Source organism: Carcharhinus amblyrhynchos, chromosome 25 (genome assembly GCF_965287045.1).
Source record: "Carcharhinus amblyrhynchos chromosome 25, sCarAmb.v2.hapA, whole genome shotgun sequence".
In the NCBI taxonomy this organism is placed as follows: domain Eukaryota; kingdom Metazoa; phylum Chordata; class Chondrichthyes; order Carcharhiniformes; family Carcharhinidae; genus Carcharhinus; species Carcharhinus amblyrhynchos.
Genome location: NC_137348.1, coordinates 16,585,662 through 16,599,377, shown reverse-complemented (window position 1 = coordinate 16,599,377; position 13,716 = coordinate 16,585,662). Strand labels below are relative to the sequence as shown.

Here is a 13,716-nt window from a genome sequence, read left to right as displayed (position 1 = left end):
TCGATTGGATTGGCATCTCGCAATGCAAAAATCACAAGGCTCCTTCTTGGTTGCCTTTGTCAGATGGGCTACTAATGAGAAGGTACTCTTAAAACTCTCAAAATGCGCTGCCGTGGTGAAGGTTTCACACCTGCCTTATAGACCAGGAACTAGCGGGTCTGCCCAAATGTTGACTTTCCATGAAGCCAGTGCTGCTTTGATTTGCTTTAGAAAAGAAATATAGAAATGCTCTCAGCTGAGCTCACAAGAAGCATTAACCTCCTCTCAGCTATTCAGGCTAATAGTCTCCATCCAAACCCAAGCATTTATTTATTTTTAAAAAAGAGCCCTGTTATACTCCAGAGCTTTGAGGGTTGTGGCTCGTTTAAGAACTGCTGCCTTTGTCAAGCCCAACGCAGACCGAGTGGAGGTTTATTGCTGAGAGTAATGCTGAACACAAAGTATTGATCAGATGCTCAATAATGGACATGTGGGACTGATCCCAAGGCAATAACCTGAAGGTGGGGGAGGGGAGGGGGGGTGTCAAATGACATTATAAACTGCAAGAGCAAATCAAATCGTTTATAAAGGTCAGTTAGCGTCTAATTACTTAGTGACCTTGAGGTCAGCCACTGATGTCTGTTATTACTTATAGTATATACTGTTGGAACTTAATTGAGAATTTGGTCAGTTTTCTACTAACAGTCTCTAATGGGCAGTGTATACGTCTCAGTGATACATGTTCACACAGTTCTTGTAGATTGACGCGAATGGAAATGTTTGAAAAAATCTGCAACTTTTTTTGGAAACTATATATATACATAATATATATGTATGTATATATATATATATATATACAGTATATATTATTTGAAACAGGTACTATAGCTTCTATCCTTCTGACAACTCATTATGTGTAGCTTCTTCCTGTGAACCGCACATCCATATGTGTATTGTGTTAGGATGATAGCAATAGTGAGTGTGCACTAAAGCTCCAAAGCCTCTTCTATCATTCCATCCATAGATTATGTATGAGGCACACTGCCTTTCTATGCCATTCATTATTGCTGTTATATAACACCCTGGGATAGAGCTCCTGCATAAAAAATAAATCTTCGATATCAAAAAATCAAAAATAAATACCCACAAGCTTGAGAAAATGGTATAATTCCTTGAAATGAGATTGTCTTTCTGGGCCTGGTGTTATATAATAAGGATATCATCCAGTTGGTGTTTATTGGGAAGTAAAAGGAATGAAGTGGGTAACGTTGCCTTTAGTATATGTCATGGACTAAAAGACTATTTGCTATTGCCTCAAGATTCATTGTGCAGGAGATCAAGGTAATGCAATTGGCAAGCACTGATTGTAGCCAAGGGCATTGAGGACAGAGGATTAATCCAACCTTTACAGGTCTGCCCATGAGTGCATAATGGTGCCTGGCTCTTGAACACCTCCATTTTGTGCTGATGCTGCCACAAGTTCCAGGGATTTTCCGGCTCCTTCCATAGAAGGTCTTCTCTTCCACCTCTAAACCTATGTAGAAACTGTCATGTGTATTGGCAAGAAGCGTCATATTCCTAGCTTCGAAATTCCACCTCCAGTCCACAAATGGGAATCATAGAACAGAATCATAGAATCCCTACAGTGCTGATGTAGGCCATTTAGCCCATCGAGCCTGCATCAAAAACAATCCCAGACAGGCCCTATTCCCTAACCCCATACATTTACCCTGCTAATCCCCCCGACACTAATGGGCAATTTAGCATGGCCAATCAACACAACCTGCACATCTTTCGGACTATGGGAGGAAACCGGAGCATCCGGAGGAAACCCACGCAGATAGAACATAGAACATAGAACACTACAGCACAAACAGGCCCTTTGGCCCACGAGTTGCGCCGATCACATCAACACCTATCTACAACCCCCAATCCCATAAAACCCCATATACTCATCCAGAAGTCTTTTAAAAGACCCCCAGCGAGTTCGCCTCCACCACCACTGACGGCAGCCGATTCCACTCACTCAGCACCCTCTGAGTGAAAAACTTACCCCTAACATCACTTCTGTACTTTCCTCCCCGCACCTTAAATCTGTGTCCTCTCGTAGCGACCATTTCAACCCGGGGAAATAGCCGGGGAAACAGATACAGGGAGAACGTGCAGAATCCACACAGACAGTGACCCAAGCCCGGGAATCAAACCGGGGACCCTGGCGCAGTGAGGCAGCAGTGCTACCCACTGTGCCACTATGCCAGTCCTTGGATAGGAACCAGAACTTTAGCCATGTCTAACCTGCCCTATCCCAGTGCTAAGGACATGCCCAGCTCCAGTTGAAATCATCTACTCAGTTCAAACCAGATCCTGACAGAATTTTCTGCTCTGTGTGACTTCCCGCTCCTATTCCTCAGTTGAAGTATTTACCCAGTTTGAGCTCTGGAATGTCTTTGATAGTTTACATCATAAACTCAAAACCCACAATTCTTTCCACTTCCTTGTGCATCGACTGCAATACAGACTCTGTGCCAGCAAAAATAGATTCAGTTACACCATTTTAACTAGCTGCTTGCAAGAGGTCACTGTTGTAATGACTTTCCCACCAGTATCCAATGTACATGGGATGGTAGCCCAAAAGTAAAATGTCCAGAGATGTGCGGGTTAGGTGGTTTGGCCATTATAAGTCGCCCCTTAGTGTCCCAAAATGTGTAGGTTAGGTGAATTAGCCATGTTGAATAGATGGGTTATGGGGATAGGTACAAGAAATGCAGCTTAGTCATGTGTTAAAATAATCTCCAATAATAAATCATCCTTGGTTAGTTCTTAGAATCATATAGAATTTCAATTCAGCCCATTGAATCTGTACCCACCCTCTGAAAGAGCACTCTACCTAGGCCCAGTCAGCTACCCTAACCCTAGTCCACCTAACACACACATCTTTGGACTGTGGGAGGGAACTGGAGCACCCAGAGGAAACCCACGCAGACACGGGGAGAATGTGCAAACTCCACACAGACAGTCATTCAAAGCCAGAATTGTACCTGGGTCCCTGGAGTTGTGAGGCAGCAGTGCTGACCACTGTGCCGCCCATGTGAGTTGATCAGGCCTAGAGGATTTTTTTCGTTACAAATTGGAGCTGCGCTAGGAGACAGCTTTCAAAAGGTCACTGCACTACTTATGATAAGCACATCACTACAGGTAACTGTTCACAAATAACATCGAATGTTTGCAGCATAGTACAAGGCCATTCAGTGAGTCTTGTGTGTTCCAGCTCACTGCAAGAGAAGCTCCATTAATCTTACTCCCCTGTCTTTTCCCTGTAGCCCTGCAAATATTTTCTCTTTAGATAACTCTTACGAAAGTCTCAAATCAATACTTTTATGTTGAGGCTGAACAAATGTTTTATACAGGTTCCCTATAACTTCCTTCCTTTTGTACCCTGCTTCCTTCTGTAAAGCCCAGTGGATTCTGTCTACCTTATCAAACGCTATCTTAACCTGTTCTGTCACCGTTAACTATCTACGCCCAGATCTCCCTGTTACTGCACCCCCTTGAGCATTGTGCCACATTTTTATAAATTTCCTCTGCTCATTCTTCCTACTAAACTGTATAAAGTTACATTTCTCTGCAATGAATGCCATCTGCTACGTGTCCGACCATTCCACGAGCCTCTATGTGTCCCCATTCATTCCATGGGCTTTAACTTTGCTGACAAGCCTGTTATGTGGCACATAATCAAATGTCGTTTCAAAGCCCATGTATATCACGTGAACCGCATGACCCTCATCTACCCTCTCTGTTGTCTCATCGAAAATCTCAATCAAATCTGTTAAACACAATTTGTGCTTTCATTCATTAATCTGCAAATGTCCAAGTGATCGTTGATTTTGTTCCAGATACTTGGTTCTAAAAATCACAACCCCCTGCACCATATCCCCTCCCATGTCCCCTCACCCCCACCAAGATAAACCTGCTCGGCCTGTAATTGCCAGTTTTATCCTTGTATTCTCTTTGAGCAATGGCATAACATTTGCAATTCTCCAGCCCTCTGTCATGACCCCTGTATCTAAGGGGGATTGGAAAATTATTACCAGTGCCTCTGCAAGTATTTAATGAGGCAATTTAAACATCAAGTATTCCCATAAAGGCATGACCGCAAACTCTAGCGTGCAATGCACACAGGCAGCAGGTTTGTAATATAATTTGGATGTACGCAGCAGTGTTCAGCTCCTGACATTGCTGGAAATGAGCAAAATACTGCAGATGCTGGAATCTGAAACAAGAACAGGGAATGCTGGAAAATCTCAGCGGGTCTGGCAGCATCTGTGGGGAGAGAAAAGCAGAGTTAAAGTTTCAAGTCTGTGTGGCTCTTCATCAGAGGGGGAAATGGGTTAGATTTTATGTGGGAGTTCGACAAGATGCAGCAACCTTTTGACATTGATTTTGATTTGATTTATTATTGTCACATGTATTAACATACAGTGGAAAATATTGTTTCTTGCGCACTATACAGACAAAGCATACTGATCATAGAGAAGGAAACAGGAGAGTGCAGAATGTAGTGTTATAGTCATAGCTAAGATGTAGAGAAAGATCAGCTTAATGCAAGTCCATTCAAAAGCAGCAGGAAAGAAGTTATTCTTGAGTCGTTTGGTACGTGACCTCAGACTTTTGTATCTTTTTTCCGAAGGAAGAAAGTGGAAGAGAGAATGTCCAGGTTCTGTGAGGTCCTTAATTATGCTGGTTGCTTTGCTGAGGCAGCGGGAAGTGCAGTCAAAATCAATGGATGAGAGGCTGGTTTGCATGATGGGGTGGGCTACATTCATGACCTTGGGCAGAGCAGGAGCCATACTAAGCTGTGATACAACCAGAAAGAATGTTTTCTGTGGTGCATCTGTAAAAGTTCGTGATAGTTGTAGCTGACATGCCAAATTTCCTTACTCTTCTGAGAAAGTAGAGGCATTGGTGGGCTTTCTTTACTATAGTATTGTAATGGGGGGACCAGGACAGGTTGTTAGTGATCTGGACACCTAACATTAAGAACAGATGACGTACGGCTGGACGCCAGGGAGGATTTGCTGAAAGGAAGGTTATTGAGACAATAACTCTCTGGGGTATTGTAAAACATAAGTGTTTAAGATGGCGGTGAAAGGCCGCAGTCTGATGTTGTTGAATTCTATGTTGAGTCCTGCTCCTCCACCTTGCAATGGGCTTCATTGGAGCATTGCAGCAGGTCAAGGGTGGACATGTGGGCATAAGAGTAAGATGCTGAATTAAAATGGTGGGGCATGTTTGATTGAGGTCAGTCAGTCATTGGGGAGAAAAAACAGGGAAGTTGACATTTGCAGTCGAAGGGTTCATTACAATGGCCAACGTCCAACATAGACTGATCAACGTTAAAAGGACATTTCTCCCATCTGTGCCCAGTGACTGGGTTCACCTCATTGGTTTGCCCTGTGTCCAACTGATTCATTAGGATGTCAACAGCACAGCACCTTCTGACCCTGTCATTACAGTGTTCTTATCTCAAGACAGGCTACGATTTGGTTGATAAGCTCCAATTGGTTTTGTCAGGGTCGTTCTTTACCATATATTCCAAATAGAATAGATAGGATCATAGAAAGTTTCGAGCACAGAAAGAGACTGCTCGGCCCATCTCATCTGTGCTAGCTGAGGAATGAACCAGCCAGCCTAATTTTTCCAGCATTTGGTCTGTAACTCAACAGGTTAAGACACGGAGGTGCACATCCACAAACCTTTCAAATACGTTGAGGATATCTGCCTCTACTACATTGACACTGACACTGTGACACCCAATGATCTGGGCAAAAGCCAGGTTTCACGCACAGTGGCTGAATAGGTACGGGCCATGTTGCCAGTATCGTCCGAGGGAAGCTCACACTTCAGGTGAAGATGATGTACCTGGCTAAGTAAGATTGATACCAAGACAATCCTCTATGTAAGGGAGCCAGTATGCCTGGTATCTTAGGACTCAGTTAGCAATTGTCCTGTTGGTGTGACTCATTAATTGAACATGGGTAGGTAAACCTAAGTTAAAGTTTATTTATTATTGTCACAAGTATATTTACATTAACACGGCAATGAAGTTACTGTGAAAATCCCCTAGTCACCACACTTGGGTGCCTGTCTGGGTACATTAGGGGAGAATTTAGCATGGCCAATGCAGCTTTCAGACTGTGGGAGGAAACCGGAGCACCCGAAGGAAACCTGCACAGACAGGAGGAGAACATGCAAATTCCGCACAGATGGTGACCCAAGCGGGGAATTGAACCCAGGTCCCTGTGCTGTGAGGCAGCAGTGCTAACCACTGTGTCACCAGGCTACCCCCTATGCTGAGGTTGAGCTTTCTCCCCACTGGCTTCAGATAATCTTACAAACCATTTGGAAGGGTGGTTCTCACCATGCAGGCAGCGAAATGATTACCAGTGCTTTGTTCGAGCCAGTTGGATTCCTGGTGCCCCTGCGCAGAGTTACAGTTCCCTGACTGTTAGCAACTGCCACTGAATCTTTGGATTTTGGGACTTTGGAGACGTGTCCCTGTGTGGAGGGGAACCGAAAACTGCACACAATATTCCAGGTGTGGCCTCACCAATTGCAGGAAAGCAGCTCAAACAAAAACAGAAAATGCCAGGAAATCTCAGCATGTCTGACAGCATCTGTAGGAAGGGAATAGAACCAAAGCTTCGAGTCTGGGTGACCCTCTGTCAGAGCTCAATCTCAATGAAGCTCAGTCGGATCTGGGACTTGCCAGCCACAATTTTACCGCCTCACTCACCCCAGAATCAGGGTGGAGTGGGGTGGGGGGGTGGAAGGCTCACTGAATGGCATTTTCCTTTGGCCTTGGGTGGGATCTTATGAGCCTGGGGCTGGCGAGGTGGTAAAATAACCGTAGCCATGTGCAATGGGCAACAGCAGACTTTTGCTGCTGAGATGCGTTAACGACTTATACACCATAGAGTGTTTCTATTTGCATAAACATTTCTCCCCCGGCAACGCTAAAGGCATATCTTCCAGCAAATTACTCATAGGAGACTGCGTTTGTTTATTGTGCCTGCCTTGAAAATGATAATCCCTGAAATAAATGACCTAAACCAGTCGATTAACACAACCAAAGTTTATTTATACTAGCAGTGGGAACAATTATGCTCTAAATGCATTCAAGATGTAGTCCGATGTTATGTTGAATGACTGAACACTTACTGTTACCAGCAGCTAGTGAGAAACTCCAGTGTGAGACTGCGTCCACAGCACGCTGGCTTCCGTTAGCTTGTGGAATATGGAAAATATTCCACTTGTGTCATTTGGGAACCCAGTTTCAGCTACTTTCCTGCGAACCATTTGGAAGCAATTTTCGAAGGAATCTATTTGCTTCTCTTTTCGGATGAGGTATTAAACTCGGTGCCCACCTGCTTTCGAAATGATCCTGCGGCACATTTTCAAAGGCGAGTTGTTAAGGCTGATACTTATCCCTCCATAAACATCATTACAAACCAAATGATCTGGTTATTATCAAAGTGCTGTTTGTGGGAGCTTACTGCCCACAAGTTAGTTGCCACGTTACTTTGTGTAACTCTTAAAACACTTCATTGGCTGTGAAGCATTTTAAACAAAGAAAATTACAGCACAGGAACAGGCCCTTCGGCCCTCCAAGCCTGCACTGACCATGCTGCCTGACTGAACTAAAACCCCTAACCCTTCTAGGGACTAGATCACTCCATTCCCATCCTATTCATGTATTCAGGGAATTATAGGCCGGTTAGTTTAACATCTGTTGTAGGAAAAATGCTTGAATCCATCATCAAAGAAGAAATAGTGAGGCACCTTGAGAAGAATTGTTTGATAGAGCAGACGCAGCACGGATTCGTTAAGGGGAAGTCGTGTCTGACAAATTTGTTGGAATTCTATGAGGATGTGACTAGTGCGGTGGACGGAGGGGAACCGGTGGATGTGGTGTTCCTTGATTTTCAGAAGGCATTTGATAAGGTGCCGCACAAAAGGTTGTTACAGAAGGTTAGGAGGCATGGAGTTGGGGGTAAGGTGTTAGCGTGGATAGAGGATTGGCTGTCTAATAGGATGCAGAGTAGGTGTCAATGGGTGCTATTCGGATTGGCAGTTTGTGACTAGTGGAGTGCCCCAGGGATCGGTGCTGGGGCCTTAGCTATTTACCATTTATATAGATGATCTGGAGGAGGGAGCTGAGTGTAGGGTGTCAAAATTTGCTGATGACACAAAGATAAGTGGAAAAGCAAATTGTGCGGAGGGTATAGAAAGTCTGCAGGAGGGATCTAGATAGGCTAAGCGAGTGGGCGAGGACCTGGCAGATGGAATACAATGTTGGCAAGTGTGAGGTTATCCACTTTGGCAGGAATAATAGTAGGAGGGACTACTATTTAAAGGGCGAAAAGCTGCAGCATGCTACGGTGCAGAGGGACCTGGGGGTCCTTGTGCATGAGTCGCAAAAACCCAGCCTACAGGTGCAGCAGGTGATCAAGAAGGCAAATGGGATGCTGGCCTTCATAGCGAGGGGGATTGAATATAAAAGTAGAGAGATCTTGCTGCAACTGTACAGGACACTGGTGAGGCCGCAGCTGGAGTACTGTGTGCAGTTTTGGTCGCTGCACTTGCAGAAGGATATTTTGGCCTTGGAGGGAGTGCAGAGGAGGTTCACTAGGCTGATACCAGAGTTGAGGGGATTGAACTATGAAGAGAGGCTGAATAGACTGGGCTTGTACTCGTTGGAGTTTAGAAGGATAAGGGGGGATCTTATTGAGACGTATAAGATGATGAAGGGGATGGATAGGGTAGAGGTTGAGAGATTCTTCCTGCTCAGAAAGGACAGCAGGACTAGAGGGCACAGCCTCAAGCTAAGGGGGGGGGCAGTTTAGAACGGAGTTGAGGAGGAACTTCTTCACTCAAAGGGCGGTGAATCTTTGGAATTCTCTGCCCGTTGAAGTGGTGGAGGCTACCTCGCTAAATATATTTAAGTCACGGGTAGATAGGTTTTTGGTAGGCAAGGGGATTAAGGGTTATGGGGAGAAAGTGGGAAAGTGGAACTGATCCACTTCAGATCAGCCATGATCTTATTGAATGGCGGGGCAGGCTTGAGGGGCAAGATGGCCTACTCCTGCTCCTATGTCTTATGTTCTTATGTTCTTATTTGTCTAGACGCCCCTTAAAGGTCACAATCGTATCTGCTTCCACTACCTTCTCCGATTTATTATTGTCACATAGAATCATAGAACACATACAGTACAGAAGAAGGCCATTTGGCCCATCGAATCTGTACCGACCACAATCCCATCCAAGCCCTATTCCCATAACCCTCATTTACCCTGCAAATCCCCCAATATAAGGGTCAATTTAGCATGGCCAATCAACATAACGTGCACATCTTTGGACTGTGGGAGGAAACTGGAGCATCCAGAGGAAACCCACGCATACATGGGGAGAATGTGCAGACTGCACACAGACAGTGATCTGAGACAGAATTGAATCCAGGTCCTTGGTGTTGTGAGACAGCAGTGCTAACCACTGTGCCACCATGCTGTCTGTAATGGAAATGTCAGGAGTGGGTTTTGAACCCATGCTCCGAGAAAGGGACCAAAATCCCCAAAAGGGACCATGCCCCAGAAGGGACCGGTACTCCCACTTGGAGTACTGTGCGCAGTTCTGGTCATCTCACTACAGGAAGGATGTGGAAGCTATTGAGAGGGTGCAGAGGAGATTTACAAGGATGTTGCCTGGATTGGGAGGCATGCCTTATGAAGATAGGTTGAGGGAGCTAGGTCTCTTCTCCCTGGAGAGATGAAGGTTGAGAGGCGACCTGATAGAGGTTTATAAAATGTTGAGAGGAATAGATAGGGTGGATTCTCGGAGGCTATTTCCCAGGGCTGAAATGGTCACTACGAGAGGACACAGGTTTAAGGTGCTGGGGAGAAAGTACAGAGGAGATGTTAGGGGTAAGTTTTTCACTCAGAGGATGGTGAGTGAGTGGAATCAGCTGCCGTCGATGATGGTAGAGGTGAACTCACTGGGGTCTTTTAAAAGCCTTCTGGATGAGTATATGGGATTTAATGGGATTGGGAGTTACAGATAGTTCTATGGCCTGGTAGATATGGATATGATCGGTGCAACTTGTGGGCCGAAGGGCCTGTTTGTGTTCTATGTTCTATGTTCTAAAATTCACCAGGCTTACACAAGGCAAGGAATCACACTCCTTGAGTCTGGCGCCTTAGACCACTCGGCCATCCTAACAACTTGGTGCATTCTGAGAATGTGAAAGGTGCCATATCAATGCAAGTTTGCTCTTTCTGTTGGTAAAGGATGTTCCTGCTGGAGCATTTCCAATGAAGCATCCTAGTGTTCGCAAAAACCATGGCATGTCAGCAAGCTCGGAGCCCCCTCCCCGCTGACCGGAGCCCCCTCCCGTGCTGACCGGAGCCCCCTCCCGTGCTGACCGGAGCCCCCTCCCGTGCTGATCTAGAAATGTGCTCAATCTCAGCCCTGCGTGCCCCTCTTCCCAGTTCCCTCACATGCCTTCCGGTAGCTTGTCAGTGAGCTTTCTCAGTTTATAGTCATAGGGTCATATAGTGCAGAAAAGGCCCTTCAGCCCATCAAGTCTGATTCCCACCATTCTCTGAGTGAAAAGGTTTTTTTTCTCAAATCCCTTCTGAATCTCCTGCCCCTTACCCTAAAACTATGCCCTCCTCGTGATTGATCCCCTTAACCAAGGGGAACAGCTGTTTCCTACTCACCCTGTCCATACTCCTCATAGTCTTATACACCTCAATTATGTCCACCCTTACCCTTCGCTGCTCTATAGAAAACAATCCAAGCCTATCCAGTCTCTCCTTATAGCTTCAATGCTCCATCCTGGTGAATGTCCTACGTATCCTCTCTAGTGCAATCACATCCTCCCTATATAGTGAGGTGTGTGCCGAGTTTGGGGGATGTTTGACAGATCTTTCAGGAGCTAGGTTGTGATTCATTAACTTTTACAGATGCACCATCTTGTACAGATGTACCATCAGAAGGCATTCTTTCTGGTTATACCACAGCTTGGTATGGCTCCTGCTCTGCCCATGAAACTACAAAAGATCGTGAGTGTAGCCCAATCCATCACGCAAACCAGCCTCCCGTCCATTGACATTGGCTACCATGTCCCTCTATTCCCATCCTATTCATATATTTGTCCAGATGCCCCTTAAAACTTACTATCGTAAGAGAACAAACTCACTATCATAAAAGGTTCATTAAGGTTATCGTTAAGGTTCAAGCTCTGGCATTCCATTCCTGTACCCCGTGCTCCCCTCCTTTAAGACACTCCTTAGAGCTCACCTCTCCAATCAATCTTTTAGCCACGTCCTAGTTTCTCCTCCTTTTGGCTAAGGGTCAGCTTTGATCTGCTAAATGCAGGGCCTGTTTGGAACCCAGGTCTATCTCCACCCCACTTGAGACCTGAGAGGAGACAGCCAGTGGAGAATGGGAGATGCCCAACATCGACTGACATCTCCAGAGTGTCCCGTGAGGTCAGGTGTCACAGTCACGAGGCAACTACTTTGTTGGGCTAAGGATTTTTAGGCCCAATATTTAATCTGCAAATGAAGGAAGCACAGCTCTCAGGGAGCATTAATTGTCATTGGGATATCACACAACATTGTACAAATACAACTTGTTGGATGTTGAATCAGGATCTGACCTCTAGTTCTTATAGAGTTAACAGAGACCACATGGTTTATAAATTGAAACAATGCAGCATTTATTCAGTGAATCTCTTGTGTTTTCCCTGGATTGTGTCTGATTAGTGTTCCCCTGGCACAGAATAAAATCTCGGATCAAAATATCCAAAGTAAATCTACACAGATGCACTGGAGAGTTGAAGGTGATGCAGAGGAAATTGTTTAATACAGAGTTCCTGAATCCCCCCAGGAGGCCAGCAGCACACTCTCAATGTAGCTTGGCTACCAGTTCTTCCAGGAATGTAGCCAGGCTTCGGCCTACTCTGCAAATTTCTGTCGGGGCCTGCGTGGAACCTAAGTCCCACTTGACACCCCAGACACTGGAGAGCAGACAGTCAGTGGAGAAGGGTAGAGGCCCCAGATGCTGTGTGAAAATCGACTGACATCTCCAGAATGTCCCGTGAGGTCAAGTGTTACGGCCACTAGGCAACTACTTTGTTGGGCTAAGGATTTTTATGCCCAATATTTAATCTGCAAATGAAGGAAGCACAGCTCTAAGGGGGAACTAATCATCATTTTGTTTTCAGTCCTCCTTCTCCAAACCACCATCACCAAACAGATGGGAACACCACCACGTGCAAGTTCCCCTCCAAACCACTCACTATCCTGACTTGGAAATATATCGCCGTTCCTTCACTGTCGTTGGGTCAAAATCCTGGAATTCCCTCCCTGACGGCATTGTGGGTCAACCCACAGAACATGGACTGCAGTGATTCAAGAAGGCAGCTCACCACCACCTTCTCAAGGGCAACTAGGGACAGGCAATAAATGCCGGCCAAGCCTGTGACACCCGTGCCCCACAAAATAATTAAAAAACAAAACTTCTCTCGCCATTTCATTCTGCCCACCTAACAATTTCAAACAAACAGGACACTGGGAAATGGTTGCCACGGTGACAGTGAGGATACTTGTCCATCTTAGCAGTATAGCACACAGCAGTTAGTTTGTACCACTCACCGACAATCAACATGCTCTTGTGGTGTTGGCAGCAATAAGCTTAGAGCGCATTCTGAAATGTTCTTATGAAACGCGAGGTTGCTAGGTCAGTCTGCTGAGTGCCAATTAGTGATTTGATTTTTGATTTGATTTGATTTATTATTGTCACATGTATTGGGATACAGTGAAAGGTATTGTTCCTCGCGTGCCATACAGACAAAACATACCGTACATAAAGAAGGAGAGGAGAGAGTGCAGGATGTAGTGTCACAGTCATAGCGAGGATGTAGAGAAAGATCAGCTTAATGCGAGATAGGTCCATTCAAAAGTCTGATGGCAGCGGGGAAGCTGTTCTTGAGTCGGTTTTTACATGACCTCAGACTTTTGTATCTTTTTTCCAACGGACAAAGGTGGAAGAGAGAATGTCCGAGGGGTGTGGGGTTCTTAATTATGCTGGCTGCTTTGCTGAGGCAGTGGGCTGTGCTGTAATTTTCTTTGTTCTATGTTCTTCTTTGTTCTTTACAGGAGGTTTAAGCTAACTGGAGTGAGGAGTGTGAGATAGATCAGAGTTAGAGGAATACAAAATGTTTTGACAGTCCGGACGGCTCATGGAAGTCACGGAGACAGGGAGAGACAGGCTTTCTAAGAGTGTTGTTAAGAGCTGGGACACAAACAGGCATATATAATGTTACTCCGACAGCTTGACGTGTGCTTTCCATGCAGCAGATAAACAAGTCAAGGCACTTTGGATACTGGGGTCAACTTCAGTAGAGGTCAGTGTGAGGTGGTGCAGTTTGGTTGGAAGAATAAAGAGGTCACATACTCCTTGGAAAATGGGGGCAGAGGAATAGAAATCTGGGAACACACGAAGCAAATCACTAGGAATAGCAACGCTGCTTAATATGGCCAGGAGAAAATGAGCAAAACACTGGGATTCATTGCTAGAGGGATAGAGTTGAGAACCTTGACCAGACCACACTTGGAATACTGTGAATAGTTCAGGTCTCCATATTGTGAAAGAAAGATCGAGGCACAGGAGAAAATA

At 45.3% G+C, this 13,716-nt stretch overlaps 1 protein-coding gene across 2 annotated transcripts in view; it reads left to right on the top strand.

The window, feature by feature from the left end:
* The window catches only part of ralgps1 (Ral GEF with PH domain and SH3 binding motif 1), a 710,183-nt gene that overhangs the window by 653,183 nt on the left and 43,284 nt on the right, over window positions 1–13,716 (top strand). The window lies entirely within an intron of this gene.